The following is a 17,758-nucleotide window of genomic DNA, read 5'->3' as shown; positions in this document are numbered from 1 at the left end:
GTATTACCAATTTACTCATCATAAAACATTTCTTAAAAATACACAGCGCATAGCAATAGAAAGACACAGATCTTGTGAATTCAGACAATATTTCAGATTTTCTAAGTGTTTTACAGCGAAAACACAATAAATCGTTATATTAGCATACCACATGTGCAAACGTTACCCGAGCATTGATTCAAGGCAAAGAGAGCGATAACGTTATCATCGCCAAAATATATTAATTTTTTCACTAACCTTCTCAGAATTCTTCCGATGACACTCCTGTAACATCATATTACAACATACATATAGAGTTTGTTCGAAAATGTGCATATTTAGCCACAAAAAAACGTGGTTATACAATGAGAATAGTAGCCAAACTGGCCCGAAAATGTCGGGCGCCATCTTGGACAGTGATCTAGTCTAATGAATAACTAATCATAAACTTGACTAAAAAATACTGGGTGGACAGCAATCGAAAGAAAAATTAGTTCTTAATGCAATCGCTGAATTACATTTCTAAAATTATCCTTACTGTGCAATACAGGGTTCGCCAAAGCGAAGCTACACAAAAAAAAATGGCGATAGATGCGTTTAACATTTTTCAACAGAACAACGATTTATCATCATAAATAGTTCTTACTATGAGCTGATCTTCCATCAGAATCTTGGGCAATGTATCCTTTCTCCGGTCTAATCGTCTTTTGGTCGAAAGATGTCCTCTTGTCCTGTCGAAATGGCCACTAACGTTCGGCATGTACTGGAAACGTGCCCAGCTCTTGGAAGTGCGTCACAAAGAAATACCAGAAAATCGCACTAAACGGATATAAATTGCTATAAAACGGTTTAAATTAACTACCTTATGATGTTTTTAACACCTATAACGAGTAAAAACATGACCGGGGATATAGAAGTGGCTAAACCAAAGCTTGGAAGGAGGCCAGTCCGACGTCCATCGTGCGTCAGGCGCAGGGAAGAAAAGAAAGCTACTTCCGTCTTGTGGTCTTTTATACAGTCCCAGATTGCGCAATCGACTCCATTCAAATTGTCACCACTTACTGACATCTAGAGGAAGGCGTAGGCAGTGTTTGTATCCCCATAGCATTCACAGGGACCTTAAAACTGACCTGGGAACAGGGGCCAAGATTTCTGAAATCTCACTCCCTGTCAGGAAAAGTGCTGTAGAATGAGTTCTGTTTCACTCAGAGACATAATTCCAACGGTTATAGAAACTAGAGAGTGTTTTCTATCCAATAATAATAATAATATGCATATTGTACGAGCAAGAATTGAGTACGAGGCCGTTTGAAATGGGCACGATTTAACTGGCTACTCAATACTGCCCCTTGCAGCCATAAGAAGTTTAATCAACAAAACAGAAAACACGACGAACACTTGAATAATTACAAAACAACAAACGACGTAGACAGACCTGGACGACGAACTTACATGAAACACGAAGAACGCAAGAACAGGAAAACTGACTACATAAAACGAACGAACAAACAAAACCGAAACAGTCCCGCGTGGCGTAACAATGTGAAAACACCTACCTTAATATGGCTCTCAATCAGAGGAAATGAAAACCACCTGCCTCTAATTGAGAGCCATATCAGGTCACCCTTTAACCAACATAGAAACACATAACATAGACTACCCACCCAAACTCACGCCCTGACCGTCAAACACATACAAAAACAACAGAAAACAGGTCAGGAACGTGACATTCACATGTAGTGTTGTTCTCTTCACATGTGAAAAGGTGGTGTTAAAATGTGTCCACATGTTGCAAATTCTGTAATGCCATTTAGTTAAAAAAAATGAGTTTGCCTACCTGAGTATAATATTTAAAATAATGATTTCTTATTTCCGTGCCATCCATTCGGGGTGTTATCGCTGCAGGCGCAGGGGCCGTTGAAAGACAAGCGCGTGAACAAACAGCAGGTAGCGCTCCGTGTCTCCTTATCTATCTCGTTTATTATGATAAAATGAGTCCCAGGTAATCACTTAACACTTTTGGTCATTGTAGTGAACACTTTTTTTTTTATCGTACTCTCTGAAAACGTTCAAAATACACTGAAAACGTCTGAAATACCCTGAAAACATCCAAATATACTGAAAACGTCCAAAATACACAGAAAACGTCAAAAATTCCTCATCTATACAGCTAAAAACAGCAATGTCAACAGAAGTTGTCGTTGAGGTTAAAAAAGAAAGTGCGTTTATTAATTTACCTGATTATGCGAACTGTTACTTCAGACAAAATCAAAATGTCAATGTTCTTGTCATGTTTTTGTATAAATAATCTTAAATTACAGCTCTATTTGAACAAATTATGAATTTGCGATTAATTGTGATTAATTACAGCAAATCCTGAGATAAAGTTGATGAAAGGTTTTTATATATTTTTTATTTTATTATGAAATGAAAATGTAGCGGACTTGAGTCGGTTCTGGTTGGTCATGGTCACGCGATGAGGTAGCCCCGCATGTGACTTCAACACTAACGTTGCCCCTCTTGGTCTTGGCTTCTCCTGTGGAAGACCCGGGTTCTAATCCTGCCTCTTGGTCTTGGCTTCTCCCGTGGAAGACCCGGGTTCTAATCCTGCCTCTTGGTCTTGGCTTCTCCCGTGGAAGACCCGGGTTCTAATCCTGCCTCTTGGTCTTGGCTTCTCCCGTGGAAGACCCGGGTTCTAATCCTGCCAGTTGAAAAAAAAAAACACACTTGAAATGTGAAATGTTGGGAAACCACATGTTTGAGTCGTGAAAAATTCGTACAAAAATGTGATTCAATTTTTTCATGTGATCTTTTTTTCCCCCATGTGTTTTTTGGAGAGAGAGATAGAGAGATAGACGGTAGATGGGAGAGAGAGATAGAGAGATAGACGGTAGATAGGAGGAAGATAGATATATAGATGGTAGATAGGAGGAGGATAGAGATATAGACGGTAGATAGGAGGAGGATAGAGATATAGACGGTAGATAGGAGAGAGAGACAGAGATATAGACAGTAGATAGGAGGAGGATAGAGATATAGACGGTAGATAGGAGGAGGATAGAGATATAGATGGTAGATAGGAGGATAGAGATGTAGATAGGAGGAGGATAGAGATATAGATGGTAGATAGGAGGAGGATAGAGATATAGATGGTAGATAGGAGGATAGAGATATAGAGATATAGACGGTAGATAGGAGGAGGATAGAGATATAGACGGTAGATAGGAGGAGGATAGTCATCTTTGTTCATCTAGAAAGCTTTGTCTTTCTCTCAACCTTCAAGGACTCAGTCATGGACGTCTGGAGCTGTCATGCCAGATGTGTTTTGTTTTTGCTGTCTTGCCCTTAATGCCCTTAACATTGTTTGTGCCATGTTGGATTGTTGCCGTGGGTCTCCCTTCAGGTAGTGTAGCGTTGTACCCTGTCTGTCTGTATCTGTGCTGTTGTCCGTCTTCACTTTTCATCCCAGCCCTGCCCCACAGGAGGACTTTGCCTCTTGCCATCTTTGTAAATAAGAATGTGTTCTTAATTGACCTGCCTGGTCAAATAAAGATCAAATCAATCGACACATTAACTTGATGCCTCCATGGAACCCTCTGGTCCTTTATGTTACTGCACACAGCAATAACACCATCTCTCTCTCTCTTTCTCTCTCTCTCTCTCTCTTCCTCTCTCTCTCTCTTTCTCTCCTCTCTCTCTCTCTCTTCTCTCTTTCTCTTTCTCTCTCTTTCTCTTCTCTCTTTTTCTCTCTCTCTCTCTCTCTGTCTCTCTCTCTCTCTCTCTCTCTCTCTCTCTCTCTCTCTCTCTCTCTCTCTCTCTCTCTCTCTCTCTCTCTCTCTGTCTCTGTCTCTGTCTCTTTCTCTCTCTCCCTCTTTCTCTCTCTGTCTCTTTCTCTCTCTCTCTCTTCCTCTCTCTCTCTCTCTCTTTCTCTCTTCTCTCTTCTCTCTTTCTCTCTCTCTCTCTTCCTCTCTCCCTTTCTCTCTTCCTCTCTCTCTCTCTCTTTCTCTCTTCTCTCTCTCTCTTTCTCTCTTCCTCTCTCTCTCCCTTTCTCTCTTCTCTCTCTCTTTCTCTTCTCTCTTTTTTTCTCTCTCTCTCTCTCTTTCTGTCTTCCTCTCTCTCTCTCTTTCTCTCTTTCACTCTCCATCTCTCTCTGTCTCTCTCTATCTCTGACTCTTTCTCTCTCTCTCTCCCTCTTTCTCAATTCAATTCAATTCAATTCAATTGACTTTATTGACATGGCAAGTTCATTATTACTTACATTGTCAAAGTATACATATCGAAAAATAAAAATCAAATATATATGTATATATATACAAAATATATATATATTTATATATAAATAAATGGTGGGACCAACAGTAATAATACTAGTAGTAGTGGACATGGGATTACCATTAACAGCAACTACAACAACAATATTAATCAGAACAACAATACATTAAAGCAACAGTAGTAGACCAGTGTCAATATGACTTGAGAAGACATATGACCTGGTATGAAAGACAAAACAAAACTAAGCTAAATGGGATTTTTCACTGGCTGTCCCTCAGGTTGTGGCAGGAGGACACATATTTGGCTGCCAAAACTGCACATTTTGGCTTTTCACCCAATAAATATTTGATTTTTTCTTCATCTTTTATAGTTTCAAATTCTTTGTATTGAGTTATAATTTTGGGAAAGAAATATGCTCTTAGGTCTGAGTATTTGTCACAGTGTAGTAGGAAATGCACCTCTGTCTCTACCTCTCCCCTGGAGCAGAGTGAGCACAGCCTGTCCTCTCTGGGCAGCCAGGTTTGTCTGTGACGACCGGTCTCTATAGCCAGACGGTGCTCACTGAGTCTGTACCTAGTCAATGTTTTCCTCAGTTTTCTATCAGTCACAGTGGTCAGATAGTCTGCCACCATGTACTGTCTGTTTAGAGCCAAATAGCATTGAAGTTTACTTTGATTTTTTGTGGTGTCTTTCCAATAGGTGATATATTTTTCTTTTTGTTTTGTGATGATTTGGTTGGGCCAGATTTTCTGAGGGCTGTCCCGAGGCTCTATGGGGTTGGTTTGGGTTGGTGAACTGAGCCTCAGAACCAGCTGGCTGAGGGGACTCTTCTCTGGTTTCATCTCTTGACATTGTAGAGCTGTGTGATGGAATGTTTTAGGGTCACTTGTTTTTAGGTGGTTGTAAAATTTGATGGCTCTTTTTTCTATTCGAATGAGGAGGGGGTATTGGCCCAATTCTGCCCTACATGCGTTATTTGGAGTTTTTCTTTGTACTTGCAATACAGTCTTGCAAAACTCTGCATGCAATATTTCAGTTGGATGTTTGTCCCATTTGGTGAATTCATTATTAGAGAGTGGACCCCATACTTCACTGCCATATAGAGCAATTGGTTCTATAACTGATTGAAAAATTTTGAGCCAGATTCTAATTGGAATTTCAATTTTGATGTTCCTTTTAATGGCATAGAATGCTCTTCTTGCTTTGTCTCTCAGCTCATTCACAGCCATGTGAAAGCTACCTGTGTTGCTCATATTTAGTCCTAGATATGTGTAGTTTTTGGTGTGTTCTAATAGAACTGTGTCCAAATAGAATTTATATTTGTCATCCTTATTTCCCGACCTTTTTTGGAATATCATTATATTAGTTTTTTTTAGGTTAACGGTCAGAGCCCAGGTCTGACAGAACCTGTGAAGACGATCTAGGTGCTGCTGTAACCCCTCTTTAGTGGGAGACAGCAGCACCAGGTCATCTGCGTACAGCAGACACTTGATTTCAGTGTTGTGTAGGGTGATACCAGGTGCTGCCGATTCTTCTAATGTTTTTGCCAATTCATTAATGTAGATGTTAAATAATGTTGGACTTATTGGGCAGCCCTGTTTCACTCCCCGCCCCTGAGAGAAGAAGTCTGTTTGCTTGTTGCCCTCTTTCTCTCTCTCTCTCTCTGTCTCTCTTCCTCTCTCTCTCGCTCTCTTTCTCTCCTCTCTCTCTTTCTCTCCTCTCTTTCTCTCTCTCTCTCTTCCTCTCTCTTCTCTCTTTCTCTCTCTCTCTTTCTCTCTTCTCTCTTTCTCTCTTCCTCTCTCTCTCTCCCTCTCTCCCTTTCTCTATTCTCTCTCTCTTTCTCTTCTCCCTTTCTCTCTCTCTCTGTCTTTCTCTCTCTCTCTCTCCCTCCCTCTCTCTCTCTCTCTCTGTCTCTTTCTCTCTCTCCCTCTTTCTCTCTCTCACTCTCTTCCTCTCTCTCTCTCTTCCTCTCTTTCTCTCTCTCTGTCTCTCTCTCTCTCTCTTCCTCTCTCTCTCTCTCTCTCTCTCTCTCTCTCTTTCTCTTTTTCTCACTTCTCTGTCAATTATCTCTATCCTTTTTCTCTCTTTCTCTCTTCTCTGTCTTTACTCCTGTCTTTCCTGCTAAGATGCTTTGTATTCCCCACCTCTCTCTTCCCTTCTCCCTCCTACCACCCATTCCCTCCCTCGTTTTCTCCCACATCACAACAGAGGAAGAAATTAATTAATTGAAAATTGAAAACTAATGCCAAAACGATGGAAGGAGGGAGGGAGGAGGCAAGGGAGGGTTAGAGGCAGAGGAGAGGAAAAAATGAAGATCAGGTGTGTGTGTCTGAATGCATAATGGCAGCCATTCTCATATGCCACGCACGTGTTAATGAATGTCCTATTGAGATTACTTTATGTGTGTGTTTTTGTTTTTGTGTGTGTGTCACCTCTCTCTCTCTCCTCTCTCTCATTCTTTCTCTTTCCTCTCTCTCCTTCTCTCTCTCTCCTCTCTCTTCTTCTCTCTCTCCTCTCTCCTCTCTCTCCCCTCTCTCTCCTTATCCCTCTCTCCTCTCTCTCCTTCTTTCTCTCTCCTCTCTCTCCTCTCTTTCCTTCTTTCTCTCTCTCTGTCTCCTCTCGCTCCCGCATTTTCCTTCTCTCCTTATCTCTCTCTCTGTCTTCTTTCTTTCCCCTCTCTCTTTCTATGTCTCTCTCTATTTCTCTCTCTCTCTTCTCTCTCTCTGTCTCTCTCTCGCTCTTCTCTCTCTGTCTCTCTCTCGCTCTTCTCTCTCTGTCTCTCTCTCTGTCTCTCTCTCTGTCTCTCTCTCTCTCTCTCCCTCTCTCTCTCTCTCTCTCTCTCTCTCTCTCTCTCCCTTCCTCCCCCTCTCTCTCTCTCCCTCCCCCCCTCTCTCGCTCTCTCCCTCCCTCTCTCTCTCCCTCCCCCTCTCTCTCTTTCTCCGTTCATTTCCACCCCCCAGGCTTTTATATTTAATAAATGTTTTACAACAGACTCACATTGTTTCATTTGAGTCATTATGACTTGGTTTGCCTCAGAGACATTTTAAAGATGTATTTAAGGGTCATGTTGGGACATGTGTAGGGGTCTGTCTATGTGACCTCCCTTCCTCTCTCTCACTCCCTCATTCTCTCCTTCATTCTCTTCCTCCCTCCTTCCCTCTCTACCTCTCTCCCTTCCTTTCTACCTGCCTCCTTCCCTCCCTCCTTCCCTCTCTACCTTCCTCCTTCCTTATCTCCCTCCCTCTCCCCTTCCCTTTCTATCTACCTCCTTCCCTCTACCTCTCTACCTCTCTCCCTCCCTCCTTCCCTCTCTACCTCCCTCCCTCCCTCCCTCTCTACCTCCCTTCCTCCCTCTCTACCTTCCTCCCTCCCTCTCTACCTCCCTCCCTCTCTCCTCCTGAGGTAACTAGCTGTGTTAATGGACTTTACTTGTTCTGAGGTAATGGAAACCTGTGTGTGTGACCTGTCCATTCATACTGTACGTGTGTGACCTGTCCCTTCATACTGTACGTGTGTGTGACCTGTCCCTTCATAATGTACATGTGTGACCTGTCCATTCATACTGTACGTGTGTGACCTGTCCATTCATACTGTACGTGTGTGACCTGTCCCTTCATACTGTACGTGTGTGTGTGACCTGTCCCTTCATACTGTACGTGTGTGTGACCTGTTCATTCATACTGTATGTGTGAGACCTGTCCATTCATACTGTATGTGTGTGTGACCTGTCCATTCATACTGTATGTGTGTGTGACCTGTCCATTCATACTGTACGTGTGTGTGACCTGTCCATTCATACTGTACGTGTGTGTGACCTGTCCATTCATACTGTACGTGTGTGACCTGTCCATTCATACTGTATGTGTGTGTGACCTGTCCATTCATACTGTATGTGTGTGTGACCTGTCCCTTCATACTGTACGTGTGTGTGACCTGTCCATTCATACTGTATGTGTGTGACCTGTCCATTCATACTGTATGTGTGTGTGACCTGTCCATTCATACTGTATGTGTGTGTGACCTGTCCCTTCATACTGTACGTGTGTGTGACCTGTCCATTCATACTGTACATGTGTGTGACCTGTCCCTTCATACTGTACGTGTGTGACCTGTCCATTCATACTGTACGTGTGTGACCTGTCCCTTCATACTGTACATGTGTGTGACCTGTCCCTTCATACTGTACGTGTGTGACCTGTCCCTTCATACTGTACGTGTGTGTGACCTGTCCCTTCATACTGTACGTGTGTGACCTGTCCATTCATACTGTACGTGTGTGACCTGTCCCTTCATACTGTACATGTGTGTGACCTGTCCCTTCATACTGTACGTGTGTGACCTGTCCATTCATACTGTACGTGTGTGACCTGTCCCTTCATACTGTACGTGTGTGACCTGTCAATTCATACTGTACGTGTGTGACCTGTCCATTCATACTGTACGTGTGTGTGTGTGTGACCTGTCCCTTCATACTGTACGTGTGTGTGACCTGTCCATTCATACTGTATGTGTGTGTGACCTGTCCATTCATACTGTATGTGTGTGTGACCTGTCCATTCATACTGTACGTGTGTGTGACCTGTCCATTCATACTGTACGTGTGTGTGACCTGTCCCTTCATACTGTATGTGTGTGTGACCTGTCAATTCATACTGTACGTGTGTGTGACCTGTCAATTCATACTGTACGTGTGTGACCTGTCCATTCATACTGTACGTGTGTGTGACCTGTCCATTCATACTGTATGTGTGTGTGACCTGTCCATTCATACTGTATGTGTGTGTGACCTGTCCATTCATACTGTATGTGTGTGTGACCTGTCCATTCATACTGTATGTGTGTGTGACCTGTCCATTCATACTGTACGTGTGTGTGACCTGTCCATTCATACTGTACGTGTGTGACCTGTCCCTACATACTGTACGTGTGTGACCTGTCCATTCATACTGTACGTGTGTGTGACCTGTCCATTCATACTGTACGTGTGTGTGACCTGTCCATTCATACTGTACGTGTGTGTGACCTGTCCATTCATACTGTACGTGTGTGTGACCTGTCCCTTCATACTGTACGTGTGTGTGTGACCTGTCCCTTCATACTGTACGTGTGTGTGACCTGTCCCTTCATACTGTACGTGTGTGACACCTGTCCCTTCATACTGTACATGTGTGTGTGACCTGTCCCTTCATACTGTACGTGTGTGTGACCTGTCCATTCATACTGTACGTGTGTGTGACCTGTCCCTTCATACTGTACGTGTGTGTGTGACCTGTCCCTTCATACTGTACGTGTGTGTGACCTGTCCCTTCATACTGTACGTGTGTGTGTGACCTGTCCCTTCATACTGTACATGTGTGTGTGACCTGTCCCTTCATACTGTACTTGTGTCTGACCTGTCCATTCATACTGTACGTGTGTGTGACCTGTCCCTTCATACTGTATGTGTGTGTGTGACCTGTCCCTTCATACTGTACGTGTGTGTGACCTGTCCATTCATACTGTACGTGTGTGTGACCTGTCCATTCATACTGTACGTGTTTGTTTGTGTTTGTGCCTAGTGTGTGTGTCTAGTGTGTGTGTTTATATCTAATGGGTGTGTGTTTGTGTCTAGTGTATGTGTATGGGTGTGTGTGTGTTTTTGTTTCTAGTGTGAATGTGTGTATGTTTGTGTTTGTGTCTATTTTGTGTTTGTGTCTAGTGTGTGTGTGTATTTGTCTAGTTTGTGTGTTTGTATGTTTGTGTTTGTGTCTATTGTGTGTGTGTGTGTGTGTGTGTGTGTGTGTGTGTGTGTGTGTGTGTGTGTGTGTGTGTGTGTGTGTGTGTGTGTGTGTGTCCTGTGTGTGTGTGTTTGTGTCTGTGTCTAGTTTGTGTGTGTGAGCAGTGGTGGAAAAAAGTACCCAATTGTCCTACTTGAGTAAAAGGATTTGCTTTTAAATATACTACATAATCAAAATTAAAATTAAAATTAGAAATTAGAAATTTTTTAAAATTCCTTATATTAACCAAAGCACCACTTACTTGTTTTTTTTATGTACAGATAGCCAGGGGCACACTCCAACACTCCAACACACCAACACACCAACACACCAACACTCCAACACTCCAACACTCCAACACTCCAACACACCAACACACCAACACTCCAACACTCCAACACACCAACACTCCAACACTCCAACACTCCAACACTCCAACACACCGACACTCCGACACACCGACACTCCGACACTCCGACACTCCGACACTCCGACACACCGACACTCCGACACTCCGACACTCCGACACACCGACACTCCGACACTCCGACACACCGACACTCCGACACTCCGACACTCCGACACTCCGACACTCCGACACTCCGACACGCCGACACGCCGACACGCCGACACGCCGACACTCCGACACTCCGACACTCCGACACTCCGACACACCGACACACCGACACTCCGACACTCCGACACTCCGACACTCCGACACACCGACACTCCGACACTCCGACACTCCGACACTCCGACACTCCGACACTCCGACACTCCGACACTCCGACACTCCGACACTCCGACACTCCGACACTCCGACACTCCGACACTCCGACACTCCGACACTCCGACACACCGACACACCGACACACCGACACTCCGACACTCCGACACTCCGACACTCCGACACTCCGACACTCCGACACTCCGACACACCGACAGACCGACACACCGACACACCGACACTCCGACACTCCGACACTTCGACACACCGACACACCAACACTCCAACACTCCAACACTCCAACACACCAACACTCCAACACTCCAACACTCCAGATCAGAGGCAGTAGGGATGACCAGGGATTTTCTCTGTTTAGTGAGTCCTCCAGATCAGAGGCAGTAGGGATGACCAGGGATGTTCTCTGTTTAGTGAGTCCTCCAGATCAGAGGCAGTAGGGATGACCATTGATGTTCTCTGTTTAGTGAGTCATCCAGATCATAGGCAGTAGGGATGACCAGGGATGTTCTCTGTTTAGTGAGTCATCCAGATCATAGGCAGTAGGGATGATCAGGGATGTTCTCTGTTTAGTGAGTCCTCCAGATCAGAGGCAGTAGGGATGACCAGGGATGTTCTCTGTTTAGTGAGTCCTCCAGATCAGAGGCAGTAGGTATGACCAGGGAGGGACCAGTAGGGATGACCTTCTTGTTGATCTAACTGCGTTGTCCGATTTACAATAGGCTTTACGGCGAAAGCATACCATGCGATTGTCTGTGGACGGCGCCCCACGTCAACATATTTTTCAACCAGCGCAGGCTTCATAAAATCACAAATAGCGATTTAATACATCACTTATTTTTGAAGATCTTCCTCTGTTTGCAATCCCAAGGGTCCCAGCTACAACATGAATGGTCGTTTTGTTAGATATAATCCTTCTTTACATTCCAAAAAGTCTGTATAGTTGGTGCCATCGATTTCAGTAATCCACTCGTTCAAATCGCAGAGGAGGAGACCAAAAAGCTACCGCTAATCTTTTTCAAACAAGTCAAACTAAGTCTCTATTTAATACTCAGGTACCCTAAAATCTAAATTAACTATAATATTTCATATGGAAATTAGTATGTTCAATAGGAAAGCAAAATTAGTAAGCGCACGATCTTCTGTCAGTAGATGAGAATATAAAGCAGGATGTGGACAAGACTGTTAAGAAAGCAAAGCAGCTCTGGATCATTCATCTTGTAGGTTTCAAATACATTGATATGTGATTCCATTTACTTTTGTAATGATGGTGACAGGTGTGCGTAATGATGGTGACAAGTGTGCGTAATGATGGTGACAGGTATGCGTAATGATGGTGACCGGTATGCGTAATGATGGTGACAGGTGTGCGTAATGATGGTGACAGGTGTGCGTAATGATGGTGACCGGTGTGCGTAATGAGGGTGACAGGTGTGCGTAATGATGGTGACAGGTGTGCGTAATGATGGTGACCGGTGTGCGTAATGAGGGTGACATGTGTGCGTAATGATGGTGACAGGTATGCGTAATGATGGTGACAGGTGTGCGTAATGATGGTGACCGGTGTGCGTAATGAGGGTGACAGGTGTGCGTTATGATGGTGACAGGTGTGCGAAATGATGGTGACAGGTGTGCGTAATGATGGTGACAGGTGTGCGTAATGATGGTGACAGGTGTGCGTAATGAGGGTGACAGGTGTGCGTAAGGATGGGCAGACTGGTGCCCTCGAGCTCCAGAAAGAGGAAGCGGGAGCAGGTGTGACATATTCAATAAGATTCACAGCTGTCATGGCCGCCAAAAGTTGCTTCCACCAAGTATTACGCAATCTTGTCTTTTTTCCCAAAAATAATTTGTAACATTTTCTATAATTTTTCTTTCACTGTCAAAATGTGGACATCATTAGGTAACAACATCTCATTTATTCCCTTTTATTTATTTTTATTTTTTAAGACAGCAGAATGTGAAGACTGCGCAAGATGTGGGTAGACTTTCATTAGCGACTGGACGTCAGGTTGTTAACGAGTTAAAGTGAGACTCTATGGTGTCCTCATAAAACAATGATACAATAACAGTACGAGTACTCCACTCTACTCGTACAGTGTGACATGCCCAGTGTATTCATTCATTTTTAATTACCTATCTGTATTTTTTCACTCTTTCGTTATATTTGTGGTCGTTAAAAGTGAGTTTCAGTGAGACACGATAATGATAACATATTCATCTGAATATTCATCTCACATACAACGTGACCTGTTAAGTTTTTAAACACCTCTCTCTCGCTTTGACTCTCTCACTGTTTCTCTCTTTGAGTCTCTCACTGTCTCTCTCTTTTATTCTCTCACTGTCTCTCGCTTTGACTCTCTCACTGTCTCTCTCTTTGAGTCTCTCACTGTCTCTCTCTTTGACTCTCTCACTGTCTCTCTCTTTCATTCTCTCACTGTCTCTCACTTTGACTCTCTCACTGTCTCTCTCTTTGACTCTCTCACTGTCTCTCTCTTTCATTCTCTCACTGTCTCTCTCTTTGACTCTCTCACTGTCTCTCTCTTTGACTCTCTCACTGTCTCTCGCTTTCATTCTCTCACTGTCTCTCGCTTTGACTCTCTCACTGTCTCTCTCTTTCATTCTCTCACTGTCTCTCGCTTTGACTCTCTCACTGTCTCTCTCTTTCATTCTCTCACTGTCTCTCACTTTGACTCTCTCACTGTCTCTCACTTTGACTCTCTCACTGTCTCTCGCTTTCATTCTCTCACTGTCTCTCACTTTGATTCTCTCACTGTCTCTCGCTTTTATTCTCACACTGTCTCTCTCTTTCATTCTCTCACTGTCTCTCTCTTTCATTCTCTCACTGTCTCTCTCTTTCATTCTCTCACTGTCTCTCTCTTTCATTCTCACCTCTCTCTCTCTTTCATTCTCTCACTGTCTCTCTCTTTCATTCTCTCACCTCTCTCTCTCTTTGACTCTCTCACTGTCTCTCTCTTTCATTCTCACCTCTCTCTCTCTTTCATTCTCTCACTGTCTCTCACTTTCATAATTCATAATTCAAGCTGCTTTATTGGCATGAAAAACATTGTGTCAATATTGCCAAAGCAACAATGTATACAATATACATTGTAATACAATTAAAACAATGACAAACAATAATATAGAATGGCAGTAAATAATAATACAAAATTAAATATAAAAATAGTAACAATAAAATGGTAACAGTCAATAGTCGAATGTAATGTATGGTGTAATGCACCACTACCATCATTAAACTGCTATCATTACCATTACCACCCATACCATTACTATTTGGAATGATAAACAACAATAATAATACTAATAACAATAACAGTAATAACAATAACAGTCCTAATAAGTAAGTTACTGCTTACTATGCAGATGTTATTATTCAGTGTCCCTCAGGCTATGGCAGGTAAATACATATTTGGCTGCAAGAGAAGCCATTGCTCCTTCGCCCATGAGTATTTTTAGTTTTTCCTCTGGGTTTAATAAGTAAAAATTTGGAATAAATGTAGTCATTTCTGTGAATAATGAATCTCTTGGTGAGGAATATTTATCACAGTAAAGGAGAAAGTGCATCTCTGTTTCTACGTCCCCTGTCAGGCAGTGACCACATACACGCTCCTCTTTGGGTAGCCATGTCTTTTTATGTCTGCCGGTTTCTATTGCCAATCGGTGGTCACTCAGCCTGTACTTGGTAAGGATCTGTCTCTGCTTCGAATCTCTGACAGAGTAGAGATATTCAGCCAATTCATATTCTCTGTTTAGGGTCAGATAGCAATTTAGTCGGCTTTGGGATTTTGTTTCGTTTTTCCAATGTTGTAAATATGAGTCCTTTGATTGGTTCATGATTTTGTTTATTGGAATTCTTTCTTTTGAAGCAGTGCTGGTGTCAGCTTGGTTGGTTAGGTCCAACACCAGCTGACTGAGAGGGCTCGTTTCTGGGCTCAGCTCTTGGGTTTGAAGTGCTTTAAATTGCAGACTCGAATTTGGACTTGAATTTAGATGTAGCCAAAATTTTAATGATCTTTTCTGTATTTTCATTACTTTCTTTCTCTCACTGTCTCTCGCTTTGACTCTCTCACTGTCTCTCGCTTTCATTCTCTCACTGTCTCTCTCTTTCATTCTCACCTCTCTCTCTTTCATTCTCTCACTGTCTCTCTCTTTCATTCTCTCACCTCTCTCTCTCTTTCACTCTCTCACTGTCTCTCACTTTCATTCTCTCACTGTCTCTCTCTTTGACTCTCTCACTGTCTCTCTCTTTCATTCTCACCTCTCTCTCTCTTTCATTCTCTCACCTCTCTCTCTCTTTCATTCTCTCACTGTCTCTCGCTTTCATTCTCTCACTGTCTCTCTCTTTCATTCTCTCACTGTCTCTCTCTTTCATTCTCACCTCTCTCTCTCTTTCATTCTCTCACTGTCTCTCTCTTTCATTCTCTCACCTCTCTCTCTCTTTGACTCTCTCACTGTCTCTCTCTTTCATTCTCACCTCTCTCTCTCTTTCATTCTCTCACTGTCTCTCACTTTCTTTCTCTCACTGTCTCTCGCTTTGACTCTCTCACTGTCTCTCGCTTTCATTCTCTCACTGTCTCTCTCTTTGACACTCTCACTGTCTCTCTCTTTCATTCTCACCTCTCTCTCTCTTTCATTCTCTCACTGTCTCTCACTTTCATTCTCTCACTGTCTCTCTCTTTGAGTCTCTCACTGTCTCTCTCTTTGACTCTCTCACTCTCTCTCTCTTTCATTCTCTCACTGTCTCTCGCTTTCATTCTCTCACTGTCTCTCTCTTTCATTCTCTCACTGTCTCTCACTTTCATTCTCTCACTGTCTCTCACTTTGACTCTCTCACTGTCTCTCACTTTGACTCTCTCACTGTCTCTCTCTTTCCTTCTCTCACTGTCTCTCACTTTGACTCTCTCACTGTCTCTCACTTTGACTCTCTCACTGTCTCTCACTTTGACTCTCTCACTGTCTCTCGCTTTCAATCTCTCACTGTCTATCACTTTGACTCTCTCACTGTCTCTCACTGTCTCTCGCTTTCATTCTCTCACTGTCTCTCACTTTGAGTCTCTCACTGTCTCTCTCTTTCATTCTCTCACTGTCTCTCGCTTTCATTCTCTCACTGTCTCTCACTTTCATTCTCTCACTGTCTCTCTCTTTCATTCTCTCACTGTCTCTCTCTTTCATTCTCTCACTGTCTCTCTCTTTCATTCTCACCTCTCTCTCTTTCATTCTCTCACTGTCTCTCTCTTTCATTCTCTCACCTCTCTCTCTCTTTCACTCTCTCACTGTCTCTCACTTTCATTCTCTCACTGTCTCTCTCTTTGACTCTCTCACTGTCTCTCTCTTTCATTCTCACCTCTCTCTCTCTTTCATTCTCTCACCTCTCTCTCTCTTTCATTCTCTCACTGTCTCTCGCTTTCATTCTCTCACTGTCTCTCTCTTTGACACTCTCACTGTCTCTCTCTTTCATTCTCACCTCTCTCTCTCTTTCATTCTCTCACTGTCTCTCACTTTCATTCTCTCACTGTCTCTCTCTTTGACTCTCTCACTGTCTCTCTCTTTGACTCTCTCACTGTCTCTCTCTTTCATTCTCTCACTGTCTCTCACTTTCATTCTCTCACTGTCTCTCTCTTTGACTCTCTCACTGTCTCTCTCTTTGACTCTCTCACTGTCTCTCTCTTTCATTCTCACCTCTCTCTCTTTCATTCTCTCACTGTCTCTCTCTTTCCTTCTCTCACTGTCTCTCACTTTGACTCTCTCACTGTCTCTCTCTTTCATTCTCTCACTGTCTCTCGCTTTGACTCTCTCACTGTCTCTCTCTTTCATTCTCTCACTGTCTCTCTCTTTCATTCTCTCACTGTCTCTCTCTTTGACTCTCTCACTGTCTCTCTCTTTCATTCTCTCAGTGTCTCTCGCTTTGACTCTCTCACTGTCTCTCTCTTTCATTCTCTCACTGTCTCTCTCTTTCATTCTCTCACTGTCTCTCACTTTGACTCTCTCACTGTCTCTCGCTTTGACTCTCTCACTGTCTCTCTCTTTCATTCTCTCACTGTCTCTCGCTTTGACTCTCTCACTGTCTCTCGCTTTCATTCTCTCACTGTCTCTCACTTTCATTCTCTCACTGTCTCTCTCTTTCATTCTCTCACTGTCTCCCTCTTTCATTCTCTCACTGTCTCTATATTTGATTATTTCTCATTGATTATCTCTCGTGTATTTCTGCAGTCAGGGGTAACTACCAGTCAGGGGTCACTACCATTCGTTACTAAGCAGAGGTGATGTGTAACTTGTGTTCTCTCCACTTGTAAACATTGAATCACTTGTGTTGTGTCATATGTTTCATTCATCACACCTTTTTCACCTGGTTGTGTGTGAGTCTCCTACAGCCAGCCTAGCAGGCGCCTTAAAGTCCACATAGAGCTGTTCTTGTCTGTTCATTTCCTGTATGATGTCATGTTTTGTTTTGGATCCCAGGAAGAGTAGCTGCTGCTTTTTCCAACAGCTAATGGGGATCCTAAATACCCCAAATACCCCAAATCTTCATGTTATCAATGCTCTCTCTCCTAGTGTGGACCTGGTCCATGCCCAGCTGCGTGTGTGTGAGGGACGCAGTCTGCCTGAGCTGGGGTTAACACAGGAGACCATCAGGGTGAACGGTTGTGCCATACAGTGTAGAGTCACGACTGAAGACCCGGCCAGAGGCTTCCAACCAGACACAGGACGACTGGAGGTAGGGTTACACACACACACACACACACACACACACACACACACACACACACACACACACACACACACACACACACACACACACACACACACACACACACACACACACACACACACACACACACACACACACACACACACGACTGCTGGATGTAGGGTTACACACACACACACACACACACACACACACACACACACACACACACACACACACACACACACACACACACACACACACACACACACACACACACACACACACACACACACACAC

At 43.4% G+C, this 17,758-nt stretch overlaps 1 long non-coding RNA gene across 1 annotated transcript in view; it reads left to right on the top strand.

The window, feature by feature from the left end:
• The window catches only part of LOC120042818, a 114,799-nt gene extending 97,307 nt beyond the window's left edge, over positions 1–17,492 (top strand). The window contains exon 3 of the long non-coding RNA XR_005476243.1: positions 17,323–17,492. This is a non-coding gene — a long non-coding RNA (uncharacterized LOC120042818). The remainder of the gene's footprint in view (positions 1–17,322) is intronic.
• Positions 17,493–17,758: the final 266 nt, after the last annotated feature.

The sequence above is a fragment of the Salvelinus namaycush genome, unplaced genomic scaffold (assembly GCF_016432855.1).
Source record: "Salvelinus namaycush isolate Seneca unplaced genomic scaffold, SaNama_1.0 Scaffold788, whole genome shotgun sequence".
Lineage (NCBI taxonomy): Eukaryota > Metazoa > Chordata > Actinopteri > Salmoniformes > Salmonidae > Salvelinus > Salvelinus namaycush.
Note: the sequence above shows the minus strand (reverse complement) of the source record. Positions and strands in the feature narration are given on the sequence as shown.